Consider the following 26351-nt stretch of genomic DNA (forward strand, 5'->3'; position numbering starts at 1 on the left):
TCTCACAGAACTCATGTTAGGGAACTCCTGTAACTGCTTTTGCTACACTCAGGCTACAGAAATCCAGTATCCTGCGTTTGCCTACTCACAGGCAGAAGACTAGTGGAAAGTGCTAGGTCCCATATTTCTATACCGAGCTCCTGTAAGCTGTGTCGCTCAACACTACTGCTACAGAACTCCGGTAAGCTGCGTTTCCTACACTCAGGCTACAGAAATCTGGCATCTGGCATATTCCTCCTGCTAGTCTGCAGAAACTTTGTGAACTGCTATGTTCCACACTTATGATACATATCTCCCATAAGCTGCTACATTCCACACTTCTGATACATAACGCCCATAAGCTGCTTCTCACAGAACTCATGCTACAGAACACCCGTAAACTGCTTTTGCTACACTCAGGCTACAGAAACCCCACATCTTGCGTATGCGTACTCCCAGGCTACAGAATTATTGTAAACGGCTTCATTCCATAGTGCATATGGAACTCCCGCAAGCTGCATCTCTGGTAAACGGCTACTTTCCAAGCCTCTGACACAGAACACCCATAAGCTGCGTTTCCTACACTCATTTTACAGAACTCCCGTTAGCTGCTTTTCCTACCGTCAGACCACAGAAATCAAGCATACTGCATATGCCTTCTCCCAGGCAGAAGAACTACTGTAAACTGCTATGTCCCATAGTTCCATACAGAGCTCCCTTCAGCTGCATCTCACAACGACACATGTTACAGAACTCCTGTAAGATGCATTTCCTACACTCAGGATACAAAAATTCCGAATCTTGCGTATGCCTACTGCCAGGCTGAAGAACTCTTGTAAACTGCTACATTCCACACGTCTGATACAGAACTCCACTAAGCTGCTTCTCACAGAACTCACGTTAGGGAACTCCTGTAACTGCTTTCGCTACACTCAGGCTACAAAATCCAGTATCCTGCGTTTGCCTACTCACAGGCAGAAGACTAGTGGAAAGTGCTAGGTCCCATATTTCTATACCGAGCTCCTGTAAGCTGTGTCGCTCAACACTACTGCTACAGAACTCCGGTAAGCTGCGTTTCCTACACTCAGGCTACAGAAATCTGGCATCTGGCATATTCCTCCTGCTAGTCTGCAGAAACTTTGTGAACTGCTATGTTCCACACTTATGATACATATCTCCCATAAGCTGCTACATTCCACACTTCTGATACATAACGCCCATAAGCTGCTTCTCACAGAACTCATGCTACAGAACACCCGTAAACTGCTTTTGCTACACTCAGGCTACAGAAACCCCACATCTTGCGTATGCGTACTCCCAGGCTACAGAATTATTGTAAACGGCTTCATTCCATAGTGCATATGGAACTCCCGCAAGCTGCATCTCTGGTAAACGGCTACTTTCCAAACCTCTGACACAGAACACCCATAAGCTGCGTTTCCTACACTCATTTTACAGAACTCCCGTTAGCTGCTTTTCCTACCGTCAGACCACAGAAATCAAGCATACTGCATATGCCTTCTCCCAGGCAGAAGAACTACTGTAAACTGCTATGTCCCATAGTTCCATACAGAGATCCCGTCAGCTGCATCTCACAACAACACATGTTACAGAACTCCTGTAAGGTGCATTTCCTACACTCAGGATTACAAAAATTCCGAATCTTGCGTATGCCTACTGCCAGGCTGAAGAACTCTTGTAAACTGCTACATTCCACACGTCTGATACAGAACTCCACTAAGCTGCTTCTCACAGAACTCACGTTAGGGAACTCCTGTAACTGCTTTCGCTACACTCAGGCTACAAAATCCAGTATCCTGCGTTTGCCTATTCCCAGGCTGAAGAACTCTTTTCAACTGCTTCATTCCAAACATCCATACAGAATTCCCGTAAGTTGCATCTCACAGCACTCATGTTGCAGAACTCCTGTAAACTGCGTTTCCTACTCAGGCTACAGAAATTCCGCATCTTGCCTATGCCTACCGCCAGGCTGAAGAACTCTTGTAAACTGCTTCATTCCATAGCACGCTACAGAACTCCCGTAGCTTGCGTCTCTCATCACTCACGTTATAGAACTCCATATGCTGGGTTTCCTACACTCAGGGTACAGTAATCCCGCATCTTGCGCATGCCTACTGCCAGGTGCAGAACTCTCGTAAACTGCTTCATTCCATACCTCCATACACAATAGTCATAAGCTGCATCTAACTACACTCACACTGCAGAAATCCCGTAACCATTTCTTCTACACTCAGGCAACAGAATTCCCGCATCTTGCGTATGCCTACTGCCAGGCTGCAGAACTCTCGTAAACTGCTTCATTCCATACCTCCATACGAATAGTCATAAGCTGCGTCCTACTATGCTCACGTTACAGAAATACTGTAAGCTGTGTTTCCTACTCTCAGGCTACCGAAATCCCACATCTTGTGTATGCCTACTGCCAGGCTGGAGAACTCTTGTAAACTGCTACATTCCACACGTCTGATACAGAACTCCACTAAGCTGCTTCTCACAGAACTCATGTTAGGGAACTCCTGTAACTGCTTTTGCTACACTCAGGCTACAGAAATCCAGTATCCTGCGTTTGCCTACTCACAGGCAGAAGACTAGTGGAAAGTGCTAGGTCCCATATTTCTATACCGAGCTCCTGTAAGTTGTGTCGCTCAACACTACTGCTACAGAACTCCGGTAAGCTGCGTTTCCTACACTCAGGCTACAGAAATCTGGCATCTGGCATATTCCTCCTGCTAGTCTGCAGAAACTTTGTGAACTGCTATGTTCCACACTTATGATACATATCTCCCATAAGCTGCTACATTCCACACTTCTGATACATAACGCCCATAAGCTGCTTCTCACAGAACTCATGCTACAGAACACCCGTAAACTGCTTTTGCTACACTCAGGCTACAGAAACCCCACATCTTGCGTATGCGTACTCCCAGGCTACAGAATTATTGTAAACGGCTTCATTCCATAGTGCATATGGAACTCCCGCAAGCTGCATCTCTGGTAAACGGCTACTTTCCAAACCTCTGACACAGAACACCCATAAGCTGCGTTTCCTACACTCATTTTACAGAACTCCCGTTAGCTGCTTTTCCTACTGTCAGACCACAGAAATCAAGCATACTGCATATGCCTTCTCCCAGGCAGAAGAACTACTGTAAACTGCTATGTCCCATAGTTCCATACAGAGCTCCCGTCAGCTGCATCTCACAACAACACATGTTACAGAACTCCTGTAAGGTGCATTTCCTACACTCAGGATTACAAAAATTCCGAATCTTGCGTATGCCTACTGCCAGGCTGAAGAACTCTTGTAAACTGCTACATTCCACACGTCTGATACAGAACTCCACTAAGCTGCTTCTCACAGAACTCACGTTAGGGAACTCCTGTAACTGCTTTCGCTACACTCAGGCTACAAAATCCAGTATCCTGCGTTTGCCTATTCCCAGGCTGAAGAACTCTTTTCAACTGCTTCATTCCAAACATCCATACAGAATTCCCGTAAGTTGCATCTCACAGCACTCATGTTGCAGAACTCCTGTAAACTGCGTTTCCTACTCAGGCTACAGAAATTCCGCATCTTGCCTATGCCTACCGCCAGGCTGAAGAACTCTTGTAAACTGCTTCATTCCATAGCACGCTACAGAACTCCCGTAGCTTGCGTCTCTCATCACTCACGTTATAGAACTCCATATGCTGGGTTTCCTACACTCAGGGTACAGTAATCCCGCATCTTGCGCATGCCTACTGCCAGGTGCAGAACTCTCGTAAACTGCTTCATTCCATACCTCCATACACAATAGTCATAAGCTGCATCTAACTACACTCACACTGCAGAAATCCCGTAACCATTTCTTCTACACTCAGGCAACAGAATTCCCGCATCTTGCGTATGCCTACTGCCAGGCTGCAGAACTCTCGTAAACTGCTTCATTCCATACCTCCATACGAATAGTCATAAGCTGCGTCCTACTATGCTCACGTTACAGAAATACTGTAAGCTGTGTTTCCTACTCTCAGGCTACCGAAATCCCACATCTTGTGTATGCCTACTGCCAGGCTGGAGAACTCTTGTAAACTGCTACATTCCACACGTCTGATACAGAACTCCACTAAGCTGCTTCTCACAGAACTCATGTTAGGGAACTCCTGTAACTGCTTTTGCTACACTCAGGCTACAGAAATCCAGTATCCTGCGTTTGCCTACTCACAGGCAGAAGACTAGTGGAAAGTGCTAGGTCCCATATTTCTATACCGAGCTCCTGTAAGCTGTGTCGCTCAACACTACTGCTACAGAACTCCGGTAAGCTGCGTTTCCTACACTCAGGCTACAGAAATCTGGCATCTGGCATATTCCTCCTGCTAGTCTGCAGAAACTTTGTGAACTGCTATGTTCCACACTTATGATACATATCTCCCATAAGCTGCTACATTCCACACTTCTGATACATAACGCCCATAAGCTGCTTCTCACAGAACTCATGCTACAGAACACCCGTAAACTGCTTTTGCTACACTCAGGCTACAGAAACCCCACATCTTGCGTATGCGTACTCCCAGGCTACAGAATTATTGTAAACGGCTTCATTCCATAGTGCATATGGAACTCCCGCAAGCTGCATCTCTGGTAAACGGCTACTTTCCAAACCTCTGACACAGAACACCCATAAGCTGCGTTTCCTACACTCATTTTACAGAACTCCCGTTAGCTGCTTTTCCTACCGTCAGACCACAGAAATCAAGCATACTGCATATGCCTTCTCCCAGGCAGAAGAACTACTGTAAACTGCTATGTCCCATAGTTCCATACAGAGCTCCCGTCAGCTGCATCTCACAACAACACATGTTACAGAACTCCTGTAAGGTGCATTTCCTACACTCAGGATTACAAAAATTCCGAATCTTGCGTATGCCTACTGCCAGGCTGAAGAACTCTTGTAAACTGCTACATTCCACACGTCTGATACAGAACTCCACTAAGCTGCTTCTCACAGAACTCACGTTAGGGAACTCCTGTAACTGCTTTCGCTACACTCAGGCTACAAAATCCAGTATCCTGCGTTTGCCTATTCCCAGGCTGAAGAACTCTTTTCAACTGCTTCATTCCAAACATCCATACAGAATTCCCGTAAGTTGCATCTCACAGCACTCATGTTGCAGAACTCCTGTAAACTGCGTTTCCTACTCAGGCTACAGAAATTCCGCATCTTGCCTATGCCTACCGCCAGGCTGAAGAACTCTTGTAAACTGCTTCATTCCATAGCACGCTACAGAACTCCCGTAGCTTGCGTCTCTCATCACTCACGTTATAGAACTCCATATGCTGGGTTTCCTACACTCAGGGTACAGTAATCCCGCATCTTGCGCATGCCTACTGCCAGGTGCAGAACTCTCGTAAACTGCTTCATTCCATACCTCCATACACAATAGTCATAAGCTGCATCTAACTACACTCACACTGCAGAAATCCCGTAACCATTTCTTCTACACTCAGGCAACAGAATTCCCGCATCTTGCGTATGCCTACTGCCAGGCTGCAGAACTCTCGTAAACTGCTTCATTCCATACCTCCATACGAATAGTCATAAGCTGCGTCCTACTATGCTCACGTTACAGAAATACTGTAAGCTGTGTTTCCTACTCTCAGGCTACCGAAATCCCACATCTTGTGTATGCCTACTGCCAGGCTGGAGAACTCTTGTAAACTGCTACATTCCACACGTCTGATACAGAACTCCACTAAGCTGCTTCTCACAGAACTCATGTTAGGGAACTCCTGTAACTGCTTTTGCTACACTCAGGCTACAGAAATCCAGTATCCTGCGTTTGCCTACTCACAGGCAGAAGACTAGTGGAAAGTGCTAGGTCCCATATTTCTATACCGAGCTCCTGTAAGCTGTGTCGCTCAACACTACTGCTACAGAACTCCGGTAAGCTGCGTTTCCTACACTCAGGCTACAGAAATCTGGCATCTGGCATATTCCTCCTGCTAGTCTGCAGAAACTTTGTGAACTGCTATGTTCCACACTTATGATACATATCTCCCATAAGCTGCTACATTCCACACTTCTGATACATAACGCCCATAAGCTGCTTCTCACAGAACTCATGCTACAGAACACCCGTAAACTGCTTTTGCTACACTCAGGCTACAGAAACCCCACATCTTGCGTATGCGTACTCCCAGGCTACAGAATTATTGTAAACGGCTTCATTCCATAGTGCATATGGAACTCCCGCAAGCTGCATCTCTGGTAAACGGCTACTTTCCAAACCTCTGACACAGAACACCCATAAGCTGCGTTTCCTACACTCATTTTACAGAACTCCCGTTAGCTGCTTCTCCTACCGTCAGACCACAGAAATCAAGCATACTGCATATGCCTTCTCCCAGGCAGAAGAACTACTGTAAACTGCTATGTCCCATAGTTCCATACAGAGCTCCCGTCAGCTGCATCTCACAACAACACATGTTACAGAACTCCTGTAAGATGCATTTCCTACACTCAGGATACAAAAATTCCGAATCTTGCGTATGCCTACTGCCAGGCTGAAGAACTCTTGTAAACTGCTACATTCCACACGTCTGATACAGAACTCCACTAAGCTGCTTCTCACAGAACTCACGTTAGGGAACTCCTGTAACTGCTTTCGCTACACTCAGGCTACAAAATCCAGTATCCTGCGTTTGCCTACTCACAGGCAGAAGACTAGTGGAAAGTGCTAGGTCCCATATTTCTATACCGAGCTCCTGTAAGCTGTGTCGCTCAACACTACTGCTACAGAACTCCGGTAAGCTGCGTTTCCTACACTCAGGCTACAGAAATCTGGCATCTGGCATATTCCTCCTGCTAGTCTGCAGAAACTTTGTGAACTGCTATGTTCCACACTTATGATACATATCTCCCATAAGCTGCTACATTCCACACTTTTGATACATAACGCCCATAAGCTGCTTCTCACAGAACTCATGCTACAGAACACCCGTAAACTGCTTTTGCTACACTCAGGCTACAGAAACCCCACATCTTGCGTATGCGTACTCCCAGGCTACAGAATTATTGTAAACGGCTTCATTCCATAGTGCATATGGAACTCCCGCAAGCTGCATCTCTGGTAAACGGCTACTTTCCAAACCTCTGACACAGAACACCCATAAGCTGCGTTTCCTACACTCATTTTACAGAACTCCCGTTAGCTGCTTCTCCTACCGTCAGACCACAGAAATCAAGCATACTGCATATGCCTTCTCCCAGGCAGAAGAACTACTGTAAACTGCTATGTCCCATAGTTCCATACAGAGATCCCGTCAGCTGCATCTCACAACAACACATGTTACAGAACTCCTGTAAGGTGCATTTCCTACACTCAGGATTACAAAAATTCCGAATCTTGCGTATGCCTACTGCCAGGCTGAAGAACTCTTGTAAACTGCTACATTCCACACGTCTGATACAGAACTCCACTAAGCTGCTTCTCACAGAACTCACGTTAGGGAACTCCTGTAACTGCTTTCGCTACACTCAGGCTACAAAATCCAGTATCCTGCGTTTGCCTATTCCCAGGCTGAAGAACTCTTTTCAACTGCTTCATTCCAAACATCCATACAGAATTCCCGTAAGTTGCATCTCACAGCACTCATGTTGCAGAACTCCTGTAAACTGCGTTTCCTACTCAGGCTACAGAAATTCCGCATCTTGCCTATGCCTACCGCCAGGCTGAAGAACTCTTGTAAACTGCTTCATTCCATAGCACGCTACAGAACTCCCGTAGCTTGCGTCTCTCATCACTCACGTTATAGAACTCCATATGCTGGGTTTCCTACACTCAGGGTACAGTAATCCCGCATCTTGCGCATGCCTACTGCCAGGTGCAGAACTCTCGTAAACTGCTTCATTCCATACCTCCATACACAATAGTCATAAGCTGCATCTAACTACACTCACACTGCAGAAATCCCGTAACCATTTCTTCTACACTCAGGCAACAGAATTCCCGCATCTTGCGTATGCCTACTGCCAGGCTGCAGAACTCTCGTAAACTGCTTCATTCCATACCTCCATACGAATAGTCATAAGCTGCGTCCTACTATGCTCACGTTACAGAAATACTGTAAGCTGTGTTTCCTACTCTCAGGCTACCGAAATCCCACATCTTGTGTATGCCTACTGCCAGGCTGGAGAACTCTTGTAAACTGCTACATTCCACACGTCTGATACAGAACTCCACTAAGCTGCTTCTCACAGAACTCACGTTAGGGAACTCCTGTAACTGCTTTCGCTACACTCAGGCTACAAAATCCAGTATCCTGCGTTTGCCTATTCCCAGGCTGAAGAACTCTTTTCAACTGCTTCATTCCAAACATCCATACAGAATTCCCGTAAGTTGCATCTCACAGCACTCATGTTGCAGAACTCCTGTAAACTGCGTTTCCTACTCAGGCTACAGAAATTCCGCATCTTGCCTATGCCTACCGCCAGGCTGAAGAACTCTTGTAAACTGCTTCATTCCATAGCACGCTACAGAACTCCCGTAGCTTGCGTCTCTCATCACTCACGTTATAGAACTCCATATGCTGGGTTTCCTACACTCAGGGTACAGTAATCCCGCATCTTGCGCATGCCTACTGCCAGGTGCAGAACTCTCGTAAACTGCTTCATTCCATACCTCCATACACAATAGTCATAAGCTGCATCTAACTACACTCACACTGCAGAAATCCCGTAACCATTTCTTCTACACTCAGGCAACAGAATTCCCGCATCTTGCGTATGCCTACTGCCAGGCTGCAGAACTCTCGTAAACTGCTTCATTCCATACCTCCATACGAATAGTCTTAAGCTGCGTCCTACTATGCTCACGTTACAGAAATACTGTAAGCTGTGTTTCCTACTCTCAGGCTACCGAAATCCCACATCTTGTGTATGCCTACTGCCAGGCTGGAGAACTCTTGTAAACTGCTTCATTCCATAGCACGCTACAGAACTCCCGTAGCTTGCGTCTCTCATCACTCACGTTATAGAACTCCATATGCTGGGTTTCCTACACTCAGGGTACAGTAATCCCGCATCTTGCGCATGCCTACTGCCAGGTGCAGAACTCTCGTAAACTGCTTCATTCCATACCTCCATACACAATAGTCATAAGCTGCATCTAACTACACTCACACTGCAGAAATCCCGTAACCATTTCTTCTACACTCAGGCAACAGAATTCCCGCATCTTGCGTATGCCTACTGCCAGGCTGCAGAACTCTCGTAAACTGCTTCATTCCATACCTCCATACGAATAGTCATAAGCTGCGTCCTACTATGCTCACGTTACAGAAATACTGTAAGCTGTGTTTCCTACTCTCAGGCTACCGAAATCCCACATCTTGTGTATGCCTACTGCCAGGCTGGAGAACTCTTGTAAACTGCTACATTCCACACGTCTGATACAGAACTCCACTAAGCTGCTTCTCACAGAACTTATGTTAGGGAACTCCTGTAACTGCTTTTGCTACACTCAGGCTACAGAAATCCAGTATCTTGCGTTTGCCTACTCACAGGCAGAAGACTAGTGGAAAGTGCTAGGTCCCATATTTCGATACCGAGCTCCTGTAAGCTGTGTCGCTCAACACTACTGCTACAGAACTCCGGTAAGCTGCGTTTCCTACACTCAGGCTACAGAAATCTGGCATCTGGCATATTCCTCCTGCTAGTCTGCAGAAACTTTGTGAACTGCTATGTTCCACACTTATGATACATATCTTCCATAAGCTGCTACATTCCACACTTCTGATACATAACGCCCATAAGCTGCTTCTCACAGAACTCATGCTACAGAACACCCGTAAACTGCTTTTGCTACACTCAGGCTACAGAAACCCCACATCTTGCGTATGCGTACTCCCAGGCTACAGAATTATTGTAAACGGCTTCATTCCATAGTGCATATGGAACTCCCGCAAGCTGCATCTCTGGTAAACGGCTACTTTCCAAACCTCTGACACAGAACACCCATAAGCTGCGTTTCCTACACTCATTTTACAGAACTCCCGTTAGCTGCTTTTCCTACCGTCAGACCACAGAAATCAAGCATACTGCATATGCCTTCTCCCAGGCAGAAGAACTACTGTAAACTGCTATGTCCCATAGTTCCATACAGAGCTCCCGTCAGCTGCATCTCACAACAACACATGTTACAGAACTCCTGTAAGGTGCATTTCCTACACTCAGGATACAAAAATTCCGAATCTTGCGTATGCCTACTGCCAGGCTGAAGAACTCTTGTAAACTGCTACATTCCACACGTCTGATACAGAACTCCACTAAGCTGCTTCTCACAGAACTCACGTTAGGGAACTCCTGTAACTGCTTTCGCTACACTCAGGCTACAAAATCCAGTATCCTGCGTTTGCCTACTCACAGGCAGAAGACTAGTGGAAAGTGCTAGGTCCCATATTTCTATACCGAGCTCCTGTAAGCTGTGTCGCTCAACACTACTGCTACAGAACTCCGGTAAGCTGCGTTTCCTACACTCAGGCTACAGAAATCTGGCATCTGGCATATTCCTCCTGCTAGTCTGCAGAAACTTTGTGAACTGCTATGTTCCACACTTATGATACATATCTCCCATAAGCTGCTACATTCCACACTTCTGATACATAACGCCCATAAGCTGCTTCTCACAGAACTCATGCTACAGAACACCCGTAAACTGCTTTTGCTACACTCAGGCTACAGAAACCCCACATCTTGCGTATGCGTACTCCCAGGCTACAGAATTATTGTAAACGGCTTCATTCCATAGTGCATATGGAACTCCCGCAAGCTGCATCTCTGGTAAACGGCTACTTTCCAAACCTCTGACACAGAACACCCATAAGCTGCGTTTCCTACACTCATTTTACAGAACTCCCGTTAGCTGCTTTTCCTACCGTCAGACCACAGAAATCAAGCATACTGCATATGCCTTCTCCCAGGCAGAAGAACTACTGTAAACTGCTATGTCCCATAGTTCCATACAGAGCTCCCGTCAGCTGCATCTCACAACAACACATGTTACAGAACTCCTGTAAGGTGCATTTCCTACACTCAGGATACAAAAATTCCGAATCTTGCGTATGCCTACTGCCAGGCTGAAGAACTCTTGTAAACTGCTACATTCCACACGTCTGATACAGAACTCCACTAAGCTGCTTCTCACAGAACTCACGTTAGGGAACTCCTGTAACTGCTTTCGCTACACTCAGGCTACAAAATCCAGTATCCTGCGTTTGCCTACTCACAGGCAGAAGACTAGTGGAAAGTGCTAGGTCCCATATTTCTATACCGAGCTCCTGTAAGCTGTGTCGCTCAACACTACTGCTACAGAACTCCGGTAAGCTGCGTTTCCTACACTCAGGCTACAGAAATCTGGCATCTGGCATATTCCTCCTGCTAGTCTGCAGAAACTTTGTGAACTGCTATGTTCCACACTTATGATACATATCTCCCATAAGCTGCTACATTCCACACTTCTGATACATAACGCCCATAAGCTGCTTCTCACAGAACTCATGCTACAGAACACCCGTAAACTGCTTTTGCTACACTCAGGCTACAGAAACCCCACATCTTGCGTATGCGTACTCCCAGGCTACAGAATTATTGTAAACGGCTTCATTCCATAGTGCATATGGAACTCCCGCAAGCTGCATCTCTGGTAAACGGCTACTTTCCAAACCTCTGACACAGAACACCCATAAGCTGCGTTTCCTACACTCATTTTACAGAACTCCCGTTAGCTGCTTTTCCTACCGTCAGACCACAGAAATCAAGCATACTGCATATGCCTTCTCCCAGGCAGAAGAACTACTGTAAACTGCTATGTCCCATAGTTCCATACAGAGCTCCCGTCAGCTGCATCTCACAACAACACATGTTACAGAACTCCTGTAAGGTGCATTTCCTACACTCAGGATACAAAAATTCCGAATCTTGCGTATGCCTACTGCCAGGCTGAAGAACTCTTGTAAACTGCTACATTCCACACGTCTGATACAGAACTCCACTAAGCTGCTTCTCACAGAACTCACGTTAGGGAACTCCTGTAACTGCTTTCGCTACACTCAGGCTACAAAATCCAGTATCCTGCGTTTGCCTATTCCCAGGCTGAAGAACTCTTTTCAACTGCTTCATTCCAAACATCCATACAGAATTCCCGTAAGTTGCATCTCACAGCACTCATGTTGCAGAACTCCTGTAAACTGCGTTTCCTACTCAGGCTACAGAAATTCCGCATCTTGCCTATGCCTACCGCCAGGCTGAAGAACTCTTGTAAACTGCTTCATTCCATAGCACGCTACAGAACTCCCGTAGCTTGCGTCTCTCATCACTCACGTTATAGAACTCCATATGCTGGGTTTCCTACACTCAGGGTACAGTAATCCCGCATCTTGCGCATGCCTACTGCCAGGTGCAGAACTCTCGTAAACTGCTTCATTCCATACCTCCATACACAATAGTCATAAGCTGCATCTAACTACACTCACACTGCAGAAATCCCGTAACCATTTCTTCTACACTCAGGCAACAGAATTCCCGCATCTTGCGTATGCCTACTGCCAGGCTGCAGAACTCTCGTAAACTGCTTCATTCCATACCTCCATACGAATAGTCATAAGCTGCGTCCTACTACGCTCACGTTACAGAAATCCTGGAAGCTGTGTTTCCTACTCTCAGGCTACCGAAATCCCACATCTTGTGTATGCCTACTGCCAGGCTGGAGAACTCTTGTAAACTGCTACATTCCACACGTCTGATACAGAACTCCACTAAGCTGCTTCTCACAGAACTCATGTTAGGGAACTCCTGTAACTGCTTTTGCTACACTCAGGCTACAGAAATCCAGTATCTTGCGTTTGCCTACTCACAGGCAGAAGACTAGTGGAAAGTGCTAGGTCCCATATTTCTATACCGAGCTCCTGTAAGCTGTGTCGCTCAACACTACTGCTACAGAACTCCGTAAGCTGCGTTTCCTACACTCAGGCTACAGAAATCTGGCATCTGGCATATTCCTCCTGCTAGTCTGCAGAAACTTTGTGAACTGCTATGTTCCACACTTATGATACATATCTCCCATAAGCTGCTACATTCCACACTTCTGATACATAACGCCCATAAGCTGCTTCTCACAGAACTCATGCTACAGAACACCCGTAAACTGCTTTTGCTACACTCAGGCTACAGAAACCCCACATCTTGCGTATGCGTACTCCCAGGCTACAGAATTATTGTAAACGGCTTCATTCCATAGTGCATATGGAACTCCCGCAAGCTGCATCTCTGGTAAACGGCTACTTTCCAAACCTCTGACACAGAACACCCATAAGCTGCGTTTCCTACACTCATTTTACAGAACTCCCGTTAGCTGCTTTTCCTACCGTCAGACCACAGAAATCAAGCATACTGCATATGCCTTCTCCCAGGCAGAAGAACTACTGTAAACTGCTATGTCCCATAGTTCCATACAGAGCTCCCGTCAGCTGCATCTCACAACAACACATGTTACAGAACTCCTGTAAGGTGCATTTCCTACACTCAGGATACAAAAATTCCGAATCTTGCGTATGCCTACTGCCAGGCTGAAGAACTCTTGTAAACTGCTACATTCCACACGTCTGATACAGAACTCCACTAAGCTGCTTCTCACAGAACTCACGTTAGGGAACTCCTGTAACTGCTTTCGCTACACTCAGGCTACAAAATCCAGTATCCTGCGTTTGCCTATTCCCAGGCTGAAGAACTCTTTTCAACTGCTTCATTCCAAACATCCATACAGAATTCCCGTAAGTTGCATCTCACAGCACTCATGTTGCAGAACTCCTGTAAACTGCGTTTCCTACTCAGGCTACAGAAATTCCGCATCTTGCCTATGCCTACCGCCAGGCTGAAGAACTCTTGTAAACTGCTTCATTCCATAGCACGCTACAGAACTCCCGTAGCTTGCGTCTCTCATCACTCACGTTATAGAACTCCATATGCTGGGTTTCCTACACTCAGGGTACAGTAATCCCGCATCTTGCGCATGCCTACTGCCAGGTGCAGAACTCTCGTAAACTGCTTCATTCCATACCTCCATACACAATAGTCATAAGCTGCATCTAACTACACTCACACTGCAGAAATCCCGTAACCATTTCTTCTACACTCAGGCAACAGAATTCCCGCATCTTGCGTATGCCTACTGCCAGGCTGCAGAACTCTCGTAAACTGCTTCATTCCATACCTCCATACGAATAGTCTTAAGCTGCGTCCTACTATGCTCACGTTACAGAAATACTGTAAGCTGTGTTTCCTACTCTCAGGCTACCGAAATCCCACATCTTGTGTATGCCTACTGCCAGGCTGGAGAACTCTTGTAAACTGCTTCATTCCATAGCACGCTACAGAACTCCCGTAGCTTGCGTCTCTCATCACTCACGTTATAGAACTCCATATGCTGGGTTTCCTACACTCAGGGTACAGTAATCCCGCATCTTGCGCATGCCTACTGCCAGGTGCAGAACTCTCGTAAACTGCTTCATTCCATACCTCCATACACAATAGTCATAAGCTGCATCTAACTACACTCACACTGCAGAAATCCCGTAACCATTTCTTCTACACTCAGGCAACAGAATTCCCGCATCTTGCGTATGCCTACTGCCAGGCTGCAGAACTCTCGTAAACTGCTTCATTCCATACCTCCATACGAATAGTCATAAGCTGCGTCCTACTATGCTCACGTTACAGAAATACTGTAAGCTGTGTTTCCTACTCTCAGGCTACCGAAATCCCACATCTTGTGTATGCCTACTGCCAGGCTGGAGAACTCTTGTAAACTGCTACATTCCACACGTCTGATACAGAACTCCACTAAGCTGCTTCTCACAGAACTTATGTTAGGGAACTCCTGTAACTGCTTTTGCTACACTCAGGCTACAGAAATCCAGTATCTTGCGTTTGCCTACTCACAGGCAGAAGACTAGTGGAAAGTGCTAGGTCCCATATTTCTATACCGAGCTCCTGTAAGCTGTGTCGCTCAACACTACTGCTACAGAACTCCGGTAAGCTGCGTTTCCTACACTCAGGCTACAGAAATCTGGCATCTGGCGTATTCCTCCTGCTAGTCTGCAGAAACTTTGTGAACTGCTATGTTCCACACCTATGATACATAACTCCCATAAGCTGCTACATTCCACACTTCTGATACATAACGCCCATAAGCTGCTTCTCACAGAACTCATGCTACAGAACACCCGTAAACTGCTTTTGCTACACTCAGGCTACAGAAACCCCACATCTTGCGTATGCGTACTCCCAGGCTACAGAATTATTGTAAACGGCTTCATTCCATAGTGCATATGGAACTCCCGCAAGCTGCATCTCTGGTAAACGGCTACTTTCCAAACCTCTGACACAGAACACCCATAAGCTGCGTTTCCTACACTCATTTTACAGAACTCCCGTTAGCTGCTTTTCCTACCGTCAGACCACAGAAATCAAGCATACTGCATATGCCTTCTCCCAGGCAGAAGAACTACTGTAAACTGCTATGTCCCATAGTTCCATACAGAGCTCCCGTCAGCTGCATCTCACAACAACACATGTTACAGAACTCCTGTAAGGTGCATTTCCTACACTCAGGATACAAAAATTCCGAATCTTGCGTATGCCTACTGCCAGGCTGAAGAACTCTTGTAAACTGCTACATTCCACACGTCTGATACAGAACTCCACTAAGCTGCTTCTCACAGAACTCACGTTAGGGAACTCCTGTAACTGCTTTCGCTACACTCAGGCTACAAAATCCAGTATCCTGCGTTTGCCTACTCACAGGCAGAAGACTAGTGGAAAGTGCTAGGTCCCATATTTCTATACCGAGCTCCTGTAAGCTGTGTCGCTCAACACTACTGCTACAGAACTCCGGTAAGCTGCGTTTCCTACACTCAGGCTACAGAAATCTGGCATCTGGCATATTCCTCCTGCTAGTCTGCAGAAACTTTGTGAACTGCTATGTTCCACACTTATGATACATATCTCCCATAAGCTGCTACATTCCACACTTCTGATACATAACGCCCATAAGCTGCTTCTCACAGAACTCATGCTACAGAACACCCGTAAACTGCTTTTGCTACACTCAGGCTACAGAAACCCCACATCTTGCGTATGCGTACTCCCAGGCTACAGAATTATTGTAAACGGCTTCATTCCATAGTGCATATGGAACTCCCGCAAGCTGCATCTCTGGTAAACGGCTACTTTCCAAACCTCTGACACAGAACACCCATAAGCTGCGTTTCCTACACTCATTTTACAGAACTCCCGTTAGCTGCTTTTCCTACCGTCAGACCACAGAAATCAAGCATACTGCATATGCCTTCTCCCAGGCAGAAGAACTACTGTAAACTGCTATGTCCCATAGTTCCATACAGAGCTCCCGTCAGCTGCATCTCACAACAACACATGTTACAGAACTCCTGTAAGGTGCATTTCCTACACTCAGGATACAAAATTTCCGAATCTTGCGTATGCCTACTGCCAGGCTGAAGAACTCTTGTAAACTGCTACATTCCACACGTCTGATACAGAACTCCACTAAGCTGCTTCTCACAGAACTCACGTTAGGGAACTCCTGTAACTGCTTTCGCTACACTCAGGCTACAAAATCCAGTATCCTGCGTTTGCCTATTCCCAGGCTGAAGAACTCTTTTCAACTGCTTCATTCCAAACATCCATACAGAATTCCCGTAAGTTGCATCTCACAGCACTCATGTTGCAGAACTCCTGTAAACTGCGTTTCCTACTCAGGCTACAGAAATTCCGCATCTTGCCTATGCCTACCGCCAGGCTGAAGAACTCTTGTAAACTGCTTCATTCCATAGCACGCTACAGAACTCCCGTAGCTTGCGTCTCTCATCACTCACGTTATAGAACTCCATATGCTGGGTTTCCTACACTCAGGGTACAGTAATCCCGCATCTTGCGCATGCCTACTGCCAGGTGCAGAACTCTCGTAAACTGCTTCATTCCATACCTCCATACACAATAGTCATAAGCTGCATCTAACTACACTCACACTGCAGAAATCCCGTAACCATTTCTTCTACACTCAGGCAACAGAATTCCCGCATCTTGCGTATGCCTACTGCCAGGCTGCAGAACTCTCGTAAACTGCTTCATTCCATACCTCCATACGAATAGTCATAAGCTGCGTCCTACTACGCTCACGTTACAGAAATCCTGGAAGCTGTGTTTCCTACTCTCAGGCTACCGAAATCCCACATCTTGTGTATGCCTACTGCCAGGCTGGAGAACTCTTGTAAACTGCTACATTCCACACGTCTGATACAGAACTCCACTAAGCTGCTTCTCACAGAACTCATGTTAGGGAACTCCTGTAACTGCTTTTGCTACACTCAGGCTACAGAAATCCAGTATCTTGCGTTTGCCTACTCACAGGCAGAAGACTAGTGGAAAGTGCTAGGTCCCATATTTCTATACCGAGCTCCTGTAAGCTGTGTCGCTCAACACTACTGCTACAGAACTCCGTAAGCTGCGTTTCCTACACTCAGGCTACAGAAATCTGGCATCTGGCATATTCCTCCTGCTAGTCTGCAGAAACTTTGTGAACTGCTATGTTCCACACTTATGATACATATCTCCCATAAGCTGCTACATTCCACACTTCTGATACATAACGCCCATAAGCTGCTTCTCACAGAACTCATGCTACAGAACACCCGTAAACTGCTTTTGCTACACTCAGGCTACAGAAACCCCACATCTTGCGTATGCGTACTCCCAGGCTACAGAATTATTGTAAACGGCTTCATTCCATAGTGCATATGGAACTCCCGCAAGCTGCATCTCTGGTAAACGGCTACTTTCCAAACCTCTGACACAGAACACCCATAAGCTGCGTTTCCTACACTCATTTTACAGAACTCCCGTTAGCTGCTTTTCCTACCGTCAGACCACAGAAATCAAGCATACTGCATATGCCTTCTCCCAGGCAGAAGAACTACTGTAAACTGCTATGTCCCATAGTTCCATACAGAGCTCCCGTCAGCTGCATCTCACAACAACACATGTTACAGAACTCCTGTAAGGTGCATTTCCTACACTCAGGATACAAAAATTCCGAATCTTGCGTATGCCTACTGCCAGGCTGAAGAACTCTTGTAAACTGCTACATTCCACACGTCTGATACAGAACTCCACTAAGCTGCTTCTCACAGAACTCACGTTAGGGAACTCCTGTAACTGCTTTCGCTACACTCAGGCTACAAAATCCAGTATCCTGCGTTTGCCTATTCCCAGGCTGAAGAACTCTTTTCAACTGCTTCATTCCAAACATCCATACAGAATTCCCGTAAGTTGCATCTCACAGCACTCATGTTGCAGAACTCCTGTAAACTGCGTTTCCTACTCAGGCTACAGAAATTCCGCATCTTGCCTATGCCTACCGCCAGGCTGAAGAACTCTTGTAAACTGCTTCATTCCATAGCACGCTACAGAACTCCCGTAGCTTGCGTCTCTCATCACTCACGTTATAGAACTCCATATGCTGGGTTTCCTACACTCAGGGTACAGTAATCCCGCATCTTGCGCATGCCTACTGCCAGGTGCAGAACTCTCGTAAACTGCTTCATTCCATACCTCCATACACAATAGTCATAAGCTGCATCTAACTACACTCACACTGCAGAAATCCCGTAACCATTTCTTCTACACTCAGGCAACAGAATTCCCGCATCTTGCGTATGCCTACTGCCAGGCTGCAGAACTCTCGTAAACTGCTTCATTCCATACCTCCATACGAATAGTCTTAAGCTGCGTCCTACTATGCTCACGTTACAGAAATACTGTAAGCTGTGTTTCCTACTCTCAGGCTACCGAAATCCCACATCTTGTGTATGCCTACTGCCAGGCTGGAGAACTCTTGTAAACTGCTTCATTCCATAGCACGCTACAGAACTCCCGTAGCTTGCGTCTCTCATCACTCACGTTATAGAACTCCATATGCTGGGTTTCCTACACTCAGGGTACAGTAATCCCGCATCTTGCGCATGCCTACTGCCAGGTGCAGAACTCTCGTAAACTGCTTCATTCCATACCTCCATACACAATAGTCATAAGCTGCATCTAACTACACTCACACTGCAGAAATCCCGTAACCATTTCTTCTACACTCAGGCAACAGAATTCCCGCATCTTGCGTATGCCTACTGCCAGGCTGCAGAACTCTCGTAAACTGCTTCATTCCATACCTCCATACGAATAGTCATAAGCTGCGTCCTACTATGCTCACGTTACAGAAATACTGTAAGCTGTGTTTCCTACTCTCAGGCTACCGAAATCCCACATCTTGTGTATGCCTACTGCCAGGCTGGAGAACTCTTGTAAACTGCTACATTCCACACGTCTGATACAGAACTCCACTAAGCTGCTTCTCACAGAACTTATGTTAGGGAACTCCTGTAACTGCTTTTGCTACACTCAGGCTACAGAAATCCAGTATCTTGCGTTTGCCTACTCACAGGCAGAAGACTAGTGGAAAGTGCTAGGTCCCATATTTCTATACCGAGCTCCTGTAAGCTGTGTCGCTCAACACTACTGCTACAGAACTCCGGTAAGCTGCGTTTCCTACACTCAGGCTACAGAAATCTGGCATCTGGCGTATTCCTCCTGCTAGTCTGCAGAAACTTTGTGAACTGCTATGTTCCACACCTATGATACATAACTCCCATAAGCTGCTACATTCCACACTTCTGATACATAACGCCCATAAGCTGCTTCTCACAGAACTCATGCTACAGAACACCCGTAAACTGCTTTTGCTACACTCAGGCTACAGAAACCCCACATCTTGCGTATGCGTACTCCCAGGCTACAGAATTATTGTAAACGGCTTCATTCCATAGTGCATATGGAACTCCCGCAAGCTGCATCTCTGGTAAACGGCTACTTTCCAAACCTCTGACACAGAACACCCATAAGCTGCATTTCCTACACTCATTTTACAGAACTCCCGTTAGCTGCTTTTCCTACCGTCAGACCACAGAAATCAAGCATACTGCATATGCCTTCTCCCAGGCAGAAGAACTACTGTAAACTGCTATGTCCCATAGTTCCATACAGAGCTCCCGTCAGCTGCATCTCACAACGACACATGTTACAGAACTCCTGTAAGGTGCATTTCCTACACTCAGGATACAAAAATTCCGAATCTTGCGTATGCCTACTGCCAGGCTGAAGAACTCTTGTAAACTGCTACATTCCACACGTCTGATACAGAACTCCACTAAGCTGCTTCTCACAGAACTCACGTTAGGGAACTCCTGTAACTGCTTTCGCTACACTCAGGCTACAAAATCCAGTATCCTGCGTTTGCCTACTCACAGGCAGAAGACTAGTGGAAAGTGCTAGGTCCCATATTTCTATACCGAGCTCCTGTAAGCTGTGTCGCTCAACACTACTGCTACAGAACTCCGGTAAGCTGCGTTTCCTACACTCAGGCTACAGAAATCTGGCATCTGGCATATTCCTCCTGCTAGTCTGCAGAAACTTTGTGAACTGCTATGTTCCACACTTATGATACATATCTCCCATAAGCTGCTACATTCCACACTTCTGATACATAACGCCCATAAGCTGCTTCTCACAGAACTCATGCTACAGAACACCCGTAAACTGCTTTTGCTACACTCAGGCTACAGAAACCCCACATCTTGCGTATGCGTACTCCCAGGCTACAGAATTATTGTAAACGGCTTCATTCCATAGTGCATATGGAACTCCCGCAAGCTGCATCTCTGGTAAACGGCTACTTTCCAAACCTCTGACACAGAACACCCATAAGCTGCGTTTCCTACACTCATTTTACAGAACTCCCGTTAGCTGCTTTTCCTACCGTCAGACCACAGAAATCAAGCATACTGCATATGCCTTCTCCCAGGCAGAAGAACTACTGTAAACTGCTATGTCCCATAGTTCCATACAGAGCTCCCGTCAGCTGCATCTCACAACAACACATGTTACAGAACTCCTGTAAGGTGCATTTCCTACACTCAGGATACAAAATTTCCGAATCTTGCGTATGCCTACTGCCAGGCTGAAGAACTCTTGTAAACTGCTACATTCCACACGTCTGATACAGAACTCCACTAAGCTGCTTCTCACAGAACTCACGTTAGGGAACTCCTGTAACTGCTTTCGCTACACTCAGGCTACAAAATCCAGTATCCTGCGTTTGCCTATTCCCAGGCTGAAGAACTCTTTTCAACTGCTTCATTCCAAACATCCATACAGAATTCCCGTAAGTTGCATCTCACAGCACTCATGTTGCAGAACTCCTGTAAACTGCGTTTCCTACTCAGGCTACAGAAATTCCGCATCTTGCCTATGCCTACCGCCAGGCTGAAGAACTCTTGTAAACTGCTTCATTCCATAGCACGCTACAGAACTCCCGTAGCTTGCGTCTCTCATCACTCACGTTATAGAACTCCATATGCTGGGTTTCCTACACTCAGGGTACAGTAATCCCGCATCTTGCGCATGCCTACTGCCAGGTGCAGAACTCTCGTAAACTGCTTCATTCCATACCTCCATACACAATAGTCATAAGCTGCATCTAACTACACTCACACTGCAGAAATCCCGTAACCATTTCTTCTACACTCAGGCAACAGAATTCCCGCATCTTGCGTATGCCTACTGCCAGGCTGCAGAACTCTCGTAAACTGCTTCATTCCATACCTCCATACGAATAGTCATAAGCTGCGTCCTACTACGCTCACGTTACAGAAATCCTGGAAGCTGTGTTTCCTACTCTCAGGCTACCGAAATCCCACATCTTGTGTATGCCTACTGCCAGGCTGGAGAACTCTTGTAAACTGCTACATTCCACACGTCTGATACAGAACTCCACTAAGCTGCTTCTCACAGAACTCATGTTAGGGAACTCCTGTAACTGCTTTTGCTACACTCAGGCTACAGAAATCCAGTATCTTGCGTTTGCCTACTCACAGGCAGAAGACTAGTGGAAAGTGCTAGGTCCCATATTTCTATACCGAGCTCCTGTAAGCTGTGTCGCTCAACACTACTGCTACAGAACTCCGGTAAGCTGCGTTTCCTACACTCAGGCTACAGAAATCTGGCATCTGGCATATTCCTCCTGCTAGTCTGCAGAAACTTTGTGAACTGCTATGTTCCACACTTATGATACATATCTCCCATAAGCTGCTACATTCCACACTTCTGATACATAACGCCCATAAGCTGCTTCTCACAGAACTCATGCTACAGAACACCCGTAAACTGCTTTTGCTACACTCAGGCTACAGAAACCCCACATCTTGCGTATGCGTACTCCCAGGCTACAGAATTATTGTAAACGGCTTCATTCCATAGTGCATATGGAACTCCCGCAAGCTGCATCTCTGGTAAACGGCTACTTTCCAAACCTCTGACACAGAACACCCATAAGCTGCGTTTCCTACACTCATTTTACAGAACTCCCGTTAGCTGCTTTTCCTACCGTCAGACCACAGAAATCAAGCATACTGCATATGCCTTCTCCCAGGCAGAAGAACTACTGTAAACTGCTATGTCCCATAGTTCCATACAGAGCTCCCGTCAGCTGCATCTCACAACAACACATGTTACAGAACTCCTGTAAGGTGCATTTCCTACACTCAGGATACAAAAATTCCGAATCTTGCGTATGCCTACTGCCAGGCTGAAGAACTCTTGTAAACTGCTACATTCCACACGTCTGATACAGAACTCCACTAAGCTGCTTCTCACAGAACTCACGTTAGGGAACTCCTGTAACTGCTTTCGCTACACTCAGGCTACAAAATCCAGTATCCTGCGTTTGCCTATTCCCAGGCTGAAGAACTCTTTTCAACTGCTTCATTCCAAACATCCATACAGAATTCCCGTAAGTTGCATCTCACAGCACTCATGTTGCAGAACTCCTGTAAACTGCGTTTCCTACTCAGGCTACAGAAATTCCGCATCTTGCCTATGCCTACCGCCAGGCTGAAGAACTCTTGTAAACTGCTTCATTCCATAGCACGCTACAGAACTCCCGTAGCTTGCGTCTCTCATCACTCACGTTATAGAACTCCATATGCTGGGTTTCCTACACTCAGGGTACAGTAATCCCGCATCTTGCGCATGCCTACTGCCAGGTGCAGAACTCTCGTAAACTGCTTCATTCCATACCTCCATACACAATAGTCATAAGCTGCATCTAACTACACTCACACTGCAGAAATCCCGTAACCATTTCTTCTACACTCAGGCAACAGAATTCCCGCATCTTGCGTATGCCTACTGCCAGGCTGCAGAACTCTCGTAAACTGCTTCATTCCATACCTCCATACGAATAGTCTTAAGCTGCGTCCTACTATGCTCACGTTACAGAAATACTGTAAGCTGTGTTTCCTACTCTCAGGCTACCGAAATCCCACATCTTGTGTATGCCTACTGCCAGGCTGGAGAACTCTTGTAAACTGCTTCATTCCATAGCACGCTACAGAACTCCCGTAGCTTGCGTCTCTCATCACTCACGTTATAGAACTCCATATGCTGGGTTTCCTACACTCAGGGTACAGTAATCCCGCATCTTGCGCATGCCTACTGCCAGGTGCAGAACTCTCGTAAACTGCTTCATTCCATACCTCCATACACAATAGTCATAAGCTGCATCTAACTACACTCACACTGCAGAAATCCCGTAACCATTTCTTCTACACTCAGGCAACAGAATTCCCGCATCTTGCGTATGCCTACTGCCAGGCTGCAGAACTCTCGTAAACTGCTTCATTCCATACCTCCATACGAATAGTCATAAGCTGCGTCCTACTATGCTCACGTTACAGAAATACTGTAAGCTGTGTTTCCTACTCTCAGGCTACCGAAATCCCACATCTTGTGTATGCCTACTGCCAGGCTGGAGAACTCTTGTAAACTGCTACATTCCACACGTCTGATACAGAACTCCACTAAGCTGCTTCTCACAGAACTTATGTTAGGGAACTCCTGTAACTGCTTTTGCTACACTCAGGCTACAGAAATCCAGTATCTTGCGTTTGCCTACTCACAGGCAGAAGACTAGTGGAAAGTGCTAGGTCCCATATTTCTATACCGAGCTCCTGTAAGCTGTGTCGCTCAACACTACTGCTACAGAACTCCGGTAAGCTGCGTTTCCTACACTCAGGCTACAGAAATCTGGCATCTGGCATATTCCTCCTGCTAGTCTGCAGAAACTTTGTGAACTGCTATGTTCCACACTTATGATACATATCTCCCATAAGCTGCTACATTCCACACTTCTGATACATAACGCCCATAAGCTGCTTCTCACAGAACTCATGCTACAGAACACCCGTAAACTGCTTTTGCTACACTCAGGCTACAGAAACCCCACATCTTGCGTATGCGTACTCCCAGGCTACAGAATTATTGTAAACGGCTTCATTCCATAGTGCATATGGAACTCCCGCAAGCTGCATCTCTGGTAAACGGCTACTTTCCAAACCTCTGACACAGAACACCCATAAGCTGCGTTTCCTACACTCATTTTACAGAACTCCCGTTAGCTGCTTTTCCTACCGTCAGACCACAGAAATCAAGCATACTGCATATGCCTTCTCCCAGGCAGAAGAACTACTGTAAACTGCTATGTCCCATAGTTCCATACAGAGCTCCCGTCAGCTGCATCTCACAACAACACATGTTACAGAACTCCTGTAAGGTGCATTTCCTACACTCAGGATACAAAAATTCCGAATCTTGCGTATGCCTACTGCCAGGCTGAAGAACTCTTGTAAACTGCTACATTCCACACGTCTGATACAGAACTCCACTAAGCTGCTTCTCACAGAACTCACGTTAGGGAACTCCTGTAACTGCTTTCGCTACACTCAGGCTACAAAATCCAGTATCCTGCGTTTGCCTACTCACAGGCAGAAGACTAGTGGAAAGTGCTAGGTCCCATATTTCTATACCGAGCTCCTGTAAGCTGTGTCGCTCAACACTACTGCTACAGAACTCCGGTAAGCTGCGTTTCCTACACTCAGGCTACAGAAATCTGGCATCTGGCATATTCCTCCTGCTAGTCTGCAGAAACTTTGTGAACTGCTATGTTCCACACTTATGATACATATCTCCCATAAGCTGCTACATTCCACACTTCTGATACATAACGCCCATAAGCTGCTTCTCACAGAACTCATGCTACAGAACACCCGTAAACTGCTTTTGCTACACTCAGGCTACAGAAACCCCACATCTTGCGTATGCGTACTCCCAGGCTACAGAATTATTGTAAACGGCTTCATTCCATAGTGCATATGGAACTCCCGCAAGCTGCATCTCTGGTAAACGGCTACTTTCCAAACCTCTGACACAGAACACCCATAAGCTGCGTTTCCTACACTCATTTTACAGAACTCCCGTTAGCTGCTTTTCCTACCGTCAGACCACAGAAATCAAGCATACTGCATATGCCTTCTCCCAGGCAGAAGAACTACTGTAAACTGCTATGTCCCATAGTTCCATACAGAGCTCCCGTCAGCTGCATCTCACAACGACACATGTTACAGAACTCCTGTAAGGTGCATTTCCTACACTCAGGATACAAAAATTCCGAATCTTGCGTATGCCTACTGCCAGGCTGAAGAACTCTTGTAAACTGCTACATTCCACACGTCTGATACAGAACTCCACTAAGCTGCTTCTCACAGAACTCACGTTAGGGAACTCCTGTAACTGCTTTCGCTACACTCAGGCTACAAAATCCAGTATCCTGCGTTTGCCTACTCACAGGCAGAAGACTAGTGGAAAGTGCTAGGTCCCATATTTCTATACCGAGCTCCTGTAAGCTGTGTCGCTCAACACTACTGCTACAGAACTCCGGTAAGCTGCGTTTCCTACACTCAGGCTACAGAAATCTGGCATCTGGCATATTCCTCCTGCTAGTCTGCAGAAACTTTGTGAACTGCTATGTTCCACACTTATGATACATATCTCCCATAAGCTGCTACATTCCACACTTCTGATACATAACGCCCATAAGCTGCTTCTCACAGAACTCATGCTACAGAACACCCGTAAACTGCTTTTGCTACACTCAGGCTACAGAAACCCCACATCTTGCGTATGCGTACTCCCAGGCTACAGAATTATTGTAAACGGCTTCATTCCATAGTGCATATGGAACTCCCGCAAGCTGCATCTCTGGTAAACGGCTACTTTCCAAACCTCTGACACAGAACACCCATAAGCTGCGTTTCCTACACTCATTTTACAGAACTCCCGTTAGCTGCTTTTCCT

The sequence above is a fragment of the Lepus europaeus genome, chromosome 19, assembly GCF_033115175.1.
Source record: "Lepus europaeus isolate LE1 chromosome 19, mLepTim1.pri, whole genome shotgun sequence".
NCBI classification, from domain to species: Eukaryota; Metazoa; Chordata; class Mammalia; order Lagomorpha; family Leporidae; genus Lepus; species Lepus europaeus.